Raw genomic sequence first — 9,201 nt, forward strand, 5'->3', positions numbered from 1 at the left:
ATATTTTACTGAAAGAAACTCTGCTCCTTCTGGGTTTGCTGAAACAGAGCTCAGCTATGGCCATGCATGGTTCTTCCTAGCACATTTCCCGGACAACCTCACAATATTGGCCATCTCTGAGGAGTGGGGGCAGCAGGGCATTGGGAAAATAACTAATCAAGGTTGCCTCTGCATTTGGCTGCTTTTACTGTTCAACAACCTCTCATCAGCATTGCACACCTGGACAGAAGCTCCGGCCTTCCTGAGCGGCACCTCCCCGCTGGCCCGACCAGGTACATAACCTATCACGACACAAATTGGCTATGGAGATCCAACTGCCTTTTTTCTTCAAAAACAAGCCATTTCTATCTCTGCTGACCACCTCTTTCCCTCTGTTGTCTACCTATGCCTACTTTCTGAGGACTTGTAAACTTGCTCTAATAACAAGAAATTCACATCTGTGTCAAGTGCTAAGCCCAGCACTTAAAATGCCATGTAAGTACTAAGTTGGGGTGTGTTCTTCGAGGTGTGCTTTCAGGAAGACTCATGGCCTAAATAATCCTGGATGCAACAGCATAATACATACCACAGCAGGATAACCCTGGATGTGCAGAGCTAGGGTTTTTACATGTCTACCATGGCAAAGCCAGTGTTTTTCAGTGGTATTTTGTGCTCAATTTTTTTTTTTTAACTGCTGTCCCTACTGTAAATGATCTGACTAGTTTTGTATGCAAATCCTCTGCTCTAGAATACAACTAGTAAATCAGGGCTGGGCAGTATGGAGTGGGCAATTCTGAAAGCCTGGTATTTATGAAATAAAAGTCGGAAATAGAAAATTAGCATATGGAAGAAGTTGCTGTCACAGATTCTGTCTCTGGTTGGGAGAATTAGAGCATGGTTTACTTCCGTTTGTGAGGAAGACAGGATGCTGCTATAGCTTGTCACAAAAATTATTCAAGGCTGAGAAAAATGGAAAAAACCCAGGGCTTTTAATAATTATTCTTAAATTGAAATGCAGTTGTTTCAGTCAGAGGAAAGAGCTGGATGCAGTATGCAGTGTTACAGCTGACTGTAACACTGGTTCTTTTCTTCCTATCTACACAACCTCCTGTGCACTCGTAACAAGAGAGGCTCCAGTGGACTAAAGCATGGTTATTTCCCAACCTTAAATATGCAAATCTCCGTCCCTTAAAGGAGGGTGATTTACTGGCTAACCAGGGTGTGCAGAGATTACTGCTTTTGTTCCACGTTTGTATGGTGACTGACTCAATGGGGTCCCGGTCCATGATTGGCACTACTGCAACACAAATGGATGAAGAGCTCCACTTCTGTTCTAACATATGCAACCACATGCCTTCAGCAAACAAGCGGTCTTGGCTTCTCCTTTTGTCTCCTACTGCCTTAGCGCCAGCTGAGCATGGGAGGGAGAATAAGACTTGATTTTTCAGCCTGTTTCAGTAGCTTGCTTCAGTAGGGTGGATGGGAACAACATCCTGCACCCCCTGCTACTCCTGACTTCCCCTCTTCTTGTGGCTGAAGGTCTGAGTTACCTTGAGATCAGTGCAATACAAGAGAAAGGTGCTTCTGGACTGTGGAAAAACCAAAGCATTTGTCTAGTCACACAAGGGCAAATAAAGGAGACAAAATGGAAACCCATGTAAAATTTTACACAGGAAAAAAAAAACACAACAAAAGCCAGAGTATATTCAGTGTTCGCAGGAAAATCTAGTAAGAATTCTCCTTGGGCAAGGAACATTTTTCTTTCTTCGGTTATGTTTAGTATCTTTGTAGCTAGGTATTTTGGCTACAAGTATATTTTATTATCATTGTAATTATTAATTACTTCAATTTAGAGTCTGTATTTCTTGGCCAGGGTTAAGGCTCTGGAAGCACAGTCCCCAAACAATGTGGGATGTAAAGTACAAAATGACTGAACCAAACAGGCTACATGTACGTGACTGTGCAAAATAGCTTAGAAACAGTAAAAAATGCGTAATTTTTAGTCGGAATAAATAGCATTGATACAAAATACATCTGCCTGAAAATTTCACTGCCTTTCATTTTTCTTATGAAAGAGATGAACTAGGAGAGATATCTTATTATTCTTATACATAAGAGCTCACTTGTATCTTTCACTTCACAAGACTTAAAATCTGTTTCCAGTGTGGTTTGTGTCAGATATTTTTCATGAAATACAAGACTTTTAAGCTTTATATTCTTGTTTGTTTCTTGTATACAATCACCCCCTGTTGAGTCAACATTCCTCCTCTTGACAAATTACCAATTTTTGAAGTAGCAAAGTATCCAGCCACCTTAACTCAATTTCCTAACAATTCCGAGCAAAAGCAGGTGGAAAACAACAACGGCTTCTGAGTTGCGTTTGAAATGGTACAAGTTTCTTGATGGAGTGGTAATCATGAAAGGTTTTGAAGCAAAACTGGCAGAGAGGTAGAGAACTCAGCTTCTCCCCTTCATTATCCAGCGCATTAACTTACACCAACCTCGCTGTGGTGGCAGCAGCATCAGGTAGAGGTAGAGACAGTGGTTTGCTCTGAGCTGGAACCCACAGCCTAATGGCACAGAAAATAAAGTTTTTATATTACATTCATATGTATGCTTTTTCCCTTTTTTTTTTTTTACATTACCCTTTTAAACTGATATTTACTGCTACTGGAGTCTTTTGGATGACTTCTGCTGGGGGAGAACTTAATAGAAGAACAACAAAACCTTAACCCTTTCCTTCACTCAGTCTTGTGCAGAGCCTCGTGTGCAATCTGCCCATGCAGAGGATATGTGCACAGCCTTGTTTTCCTGAAAACAGAATCAAAAGGAGGCTATTTCTTCACTTCCAGTTGCCACACAGCAGTCCAGCGGCCAGGCTCTCCCCCTCCTGGCTTACTGCCACGGTCCCTTTGCTTACACTTCTCTTGCTGTCTTCTTGGCTTTTTGACCACTTCTCTTTGCGTCTTCTCTGGTTGCTCCTTTGCACTACAGGGAAAAAAACTACCAGACAACATCCATCTCCTTGTACTAGTGTTTCTGGATCTGAATGCAGCTTTCAAGCAGTGCTTTCATTGGTTTCTCCTACACCTGAAGCAATCTCACTCTGAGAAAGAGCTGCTTATATCTCTCACTGCCACTATAGCATTATCTGTGGATATCTATGATCAAGCCAACCAAGATTGTGAAAGGTCTCGAGGGCAAGACTTATGAGGAGCGTTTGAGGTCACTTGGCTTGTTCAGCTTGGAGGGGTGACCTTGTCCCAGTCTACAACTTCCTCAAGGGGGCAGCGGAGGGGGAGGTGCCGATCTCCTCTCTGGTGACCAGCGACAGGGCACGAGGGAATAGAATGAAGCTGCATGAGGGGAAATTCAGGCTGGACATTTGGAAAAGGTTCTTCGCTGAGAGGGTGGTCGGTCACGGAAGCAGGCTGCCCAGGGAAGTGCTCATGGCACCAAGCTTGTCAGAGTTCAAGGAGCGTCTGGATGACACTCTTAGTCATATGGTTTAGTTTTAGATAGTCCTGGAAGGAGCAGGGAGTTGGACTTGATGATAGTTATGGGTCCCATCCAACTTGAAATATTCTGTGATTCTGTAATGTACTGCCTATATACCTTACGGTCAGTGCATGCTCTGTGCAGTTGGATTTTGAGGATTTTATGATGGACGTGAACTTTTGCTGTGACTTTTAGTGAACTCAAGATTGAAGGTTTCCCAAAACATGGCTGTAATATATAACAGCCCAATATCTCTTGTATTTGGTTTTATAATGCCCTCTATTCAGTTTGCTTTGCTCATAGACATTCTGTTTTCAGGATATTGCCAATGTTTTGTACTAGCAAAAAAACCCATAGGTATCATTAGAAAATCCTGGTGACCGATGAGGAGAAGAAGGAACGGATTTGTCATGCAGCTTGATATTAGAAGTTTTTCTGCAAATGTGACCAGGAATTAGGTTGTCAGCAGTTGAATCTTTTGACCTAAACAGCTAAAATTTAGCTTAAGTTAAACCAATGAGAAGAAGAAATGGAAGAGGTACATGCAGAGACTACTTTCCTGAGTACAGTAGAATCAAACAAGCAAAGACCGTCTTCCTGTTTCCAAGTCCAAGCCTTTGGTTGGGACCTATATGTCTCCTGTAGAGTTGGAGTACATTTGGGCTGGTCTTCCAGTTAAGTTTCCTCTGAAAGAGAAGTCAGCTCGTGCACAAGGAAAATGCTTAGAAACTGAAACCACCAGAAGGCAGCTGGGGACATAGCAGATCTGTATCAAAATTACTATTGCCCCAAGTCAGATTGATAATATGAACATACCTTTTATTAAGTGACACTATTCCTTTCATCTTCTCTCAGAAAGGCACCAAACAGAATCTGATCGAGTTGTTTTGGAAGTTCCTTATCACTTATTTACTCACTACCATCCCTCTCCTTACCTGAACTCCTCTCCCTTTCCCATGCAATGATCAGCCAAAGTCCCTTGACCCAGAACTTTCAAATTCTTGAGTGGTTTTGCATACTTCTTTGCTGTGGACGGAAGCTCACACTAAACTGTCCCTTCCAGCAATGTCAATATAGGTTACACTTACACCTATCAGTTTTAATGTCTTTTAATCCAGCTGCAACAACTGTGATTACAACTGCCATAAACATGTTTCAGAGTAAATAACTTATTTAAATATATCCGTTCAAAACTCCAAGAGCTTCTGCCTCGTGTTACTGAAAGACAGAGGAAGAGAAATCTACACAGGCTATGTTGCGTTCACGTTTGGGAGGTTAATTTGACAAGCAGAAAATTTAGAAGGGTAATGGGTTGGAGAAAGTGAGTTTAGGTTTTGGCAGAATTCAGCAGGAAGATGCATGCTTTGCTCACAAGGTCACAGCCACGGGTGGCAGCAAGCTGGTCCGTGAGTTTGCATCCACTGTGTCAGTCAGAGGGAGAGAGAAAAACAAAAGGCATTGTGTTGGTGTGTGGTAAGTTCAGGTTCAGGTTTAAGGTCTCCAAAAATATTTGGGAGAAGAGGAAGGAAAGTCCTGGGAAGACCTCTGACAAAAGGTGTATATTTTTTTTGGCAGTTTTTCAAGATTAATTTTCTTGCTGTAAGTCACTCACTCTTCCCACTGGTGCCGTGGATTGAGCGACAGGTCACAGGCTTGTATTTAGCCCGGCTGGCAGCAAACGCAGGTTGTTAACGCCTCCGCTGGTAGTTAGGTAGCCGATGTAAAATGCATGGCTCATCTCAGCCAAGTTCTAATTAGGCAGCTGTCCTCATTACAGAACAAGTTTAGCAATTCACTCAAACAGGCAATTCCACTTGCAGCGTGAAGGATAAAATAGACCGGAGTGTCAACCGCTGCCTCACCCTTCAAAAGAGCATCCCGAGGGCAGGGTTGCAATGCACTGAACAGGGAGACAAGTTATACCGATGATGTTTGGTCTATTCCTGCTCTGTGGCTCAGGGAGTTGGGTTTCCCCGCATGTCAGCCTGGCTGGCACCTGTGCTTTTTCATCCTCTGGCAGTTTTCATTTTTCTTCTCCACAGCTGTCTAAACGTTGGGTTCCCTTGCTTTCCTTTAGCTAGAAGTTTGGCAATGATGGGCTTATATTTGTCATTCCCAGGTTTTAAATGAAACATCTACTTTAGCCACTTGCTACTCTTACTTTTGTAAGGAATTACTATTTTCACAGACTGAAAAATATTAGAAGACAGCTGGAAATTGTATGTTCAAAACTCCAGGCTGCTTCCATGGGCAGGGATCTGTCACTCTTAACTTTTGTCTAGCACCAATACCAGTGAGAAGACAGGATGAGATTTCACAAAACGTCTGCTTTTAACTGTGGGAACATGGTGCTTATTCAACAGGATTGATATTTTGGGGTACTTTTGATCTTTGAAGTGGTTAAATGATTGCTAAGACCAGAACTTTTCAGCCATTTCTGACTTGCAAATTCCCCCCTTCTGCAGCTCCTGTTTCTGCATATGTGCATATGGCGCTGCATATGTACTGTGAATTTTAACCTACTTCCAGTAAATTTGCCTTTTCTTTTTTTTTCCTGTCTTACATGAATGTCTCAGAAGTTGTTCATGGATCTGTAGCCATCTTCAGGGCATGGTTTGAAAACCACTAGATTAGTCAACTTGCAGCACCAATGCTTGTGTAAAGCAGGACTAGGATTCTCTTTGGTGTAGCAACACAAGCGTCTGCATCCCAAATTACTCCATGTTTCACTTAGAAAACTAGTACCTTGTCAGCCTTGCAACTTGGCTCTGTCAGACTACCTGCTAGTGTTTTAAAAGCCTTTCCCTGAAGCATATTTACCAGCAGGATTTGTTGGTTTAAATAGCTATGTGGATCACAAGTTTGTGAGGTTAAAAATGCAGCAGGAAACCACTGTAAACACTGCATCACCAGCTGAGGAGGATCTGGAGACGCTGTGTCGAATGGTCAAGAAGAAATTCACTTTAAATACACCTTGGACGACTGCCTAGAAGAAGGGAGGGATTCAGTAGCTGAGGTTTACATTACAAGTCGCGTTGGATGTTTCCACCGATAAACAAGAGCAGCCTGACGCATCTTTCTGAGCGTTTCAGGGCACTGCACTTAAAAGTGACCTCTGCCGTTTGCCAGATGTGGGCTGATCCTGTTGGCATCAACGGCAAAAATGCATCTAATTTAGTGGGAGCATGCTGGGGTCCTTCGAGAATATTTATAGAGATGCATGGCTATATGGTCTATTACATAGAACGCACAGGCATAAAAATCAATCTTTATTCCCTCATGTTTAAGCCAATGGTTTACGCAGAAGATTGAAATTCACCAGCTGACTCTCAGCTGCATTCAGTGGAATCACAGGCTGCTTAGGAGAAAGAAGGAGCTGCAGTAGAAAACATGAGTATTTACTGGAAGAAATGTTAAGAGACTTGTCTATGGAGCAGTAAACAGGACCAAGGATTTTTAACACCAGATTTTCTCAAGGAAAGAAGATTCCCAAACACATGGCTATAAAGAAGGGAAGTTTATGGAATAATTTCTTCAGCATGCCTAGAAATTATTCTGAAAATGGTAAATTTGAGTGTAAAATAATAATTTAAAGGGAAGGCCAGGGATAAACTCTTGTATCACTACAGGGAGGCAGTTCTCCTCCCCTACCCACGTCCCCATCCACTCTCTCCTTTTATCAGCTATGGAGCTCACCTAGCTGAGCTGAGTCCATCCAAATCAGTCCAACAGAAGACTACTTGCTGTCTTGCTGGATTAGTTTTCTGCTGTTCTGATGTGTTGAACTGGCTCAGCAGAAGATGTGACAAACCCACTACAAAAGATGTGGAGGAGGTCTATGCCAGGAGTGTGAGAAGGAAGAAGTAGGAAGGGTCATGCCCCATTTTGTGGCAGCAAGGCTCCTGAACAGCTCAAGCCTTATTGTACAGCTTCATCCGCTATATGCGTGCTCTTTCTTAGCAACAGCATGACCCCATCCCAGGCAGCTGTGAGATTGCTTGGCCATCTTCAGGAGAAGTAATAGGGAGGCCACAGGAGGACTTCTAGCCTTTTGGTTATTTTGCCTGTATTCCTCACAAAGCAGGTAGATTTAAGCCTGACCTAAAACATCTTTTGCCTGTAAGTCATGTCTTGCTGCACAAACAAGCGTGGGACTAAATAACCGGTGCTTGATGGGGATGTGTGAGGGCAGCAGGGCTGGTCATATGTGTAGGTGCTTGGGCAAAAGAGAATTGACGTCAGCTGTGGGGCCAGGTCCTTGTCTTTTTAGGCTGTGAGTTCTGCCTAGTCACATACTTGAGGGTTCTCCCTTCTGCCTTGTGTCTATTATTGTTCATCCTGGTCGTGCTCTTGACGTCATGCCCTCGTATCTTCTTGTTCCCTACCTTTTAACCTCGCTTTCCATCTATGTCACTACTGTCTTCAAAAAGGATTGTTTGTAGCCACTTCTATTAGCAGAAAGAAAAACAGAGGAAGACCACAAGAAAGGAGGAAGCCGCAGAATAAATAATGATTGAACTTCACCATGAGAACTCCTTTTGATCCACTGCAAAAATAAATAAATGCCTCCATATCAGCCGGTGAGGAGAGGTGAACAAATCTGCTAGATACAGATGGTTTATTGTCTAGAATATTGTTTTTCTCATTTTATATCTTGCAGGAGCAACGACAACATGTCTGAAAACATCAAGAAGTTTCGGAGCGATTTTTTTCTTCCCTCTCCCTGTCCTTGACTCTTCTATTTTAATTCTAGGTATTCTCATCAACACACAAACATAATCATAGCTCCTGACACATACACATGGAATAGCACCTGATGTCTGTTTGCAGTATTACTGGCCATAACTAAATGTGACAGTCCTCCCCAGTGGGTATTTAATAGAACCGGTACTTTAGCTGCTCAGACAGCTTTTATTTAAAACAAGCAAGAGACAGCACAAGAGCAATATTCGGTAGCTATGGCATGTATAAACATCAGATTAACCCGACTTCAGGACAAGTGCTAATATCTTTCTCCTAAGAATAAGGAAAGCTCTCCACCAGAGAACGCCCTGGCCGGCGCAGCTGGGGCCGCGGCTCCCTGTGCCTCAGCAGCATCCCGTGTCACCCCCGCCACCTGCTCCTCTCCTCAGGTCACCCTCTGTGACCAACGGCCCAGCTGCCCCCGTGGCCGTGCTCACAGCTCGCTAACCGATCGGGCTGAGCAATAACCACAGACAGATGCCAGCACAACGCGGGGGCGGCGATGGGGATCCCGGCAGCGGCTGAAGCGGCCCATGAGAAGCCACAAGCTCACTGCGAGCGCGCACCAAGCGCCGCTGCGGCCTCTTCGTCCCGCTCGCTACCCACGGCGACTAGCGGCCGTGGGGCTGGGTAAGGACGATCCAGTCGTGTGTGGTTTTGTGATTCCCTCCTTGCAGCTGGCTCTGATGCCCCTTGTACCCTTCACGAGCAGCCGGGCACAAAGCCAGCGCAGGCATCCCCACCTGTACCACAAATAATTGGGATTAGCGAACCGAAATCAGCTAGAATAAGCCACTATCACGCTGTGGGGAGCGGCGATCAGAGGATGAGGAGGGTTAATTCCCACTTGTGGTAGCGGTGAACTGTCCGGACCCCCAGCCTCCGGCCAAAGCCTCCACGCCGGCCCGCAGGTGCCGCCTCCCCCTCCCGCCCCCAGCCCGGGCGGGCTATAAGAGGCAGCGACGGCGGGGCCGGGACGCC

The sequence above is a fragment of the Phalacrocorax carbo genome, chromosome 1 (assembly GCF_963921805.1).
Source record: "Phalacrocorax carbo chromosome 1, bPhaCar2.1, whole genome shotgun sequence".
NCBI classification, from domain to species: Eukaryota; Metazoa; Chordata; class Aves; order Suliformes; family Phalacrocoracidae; genus Phalacrocorax; species Phalacrocorax carbo.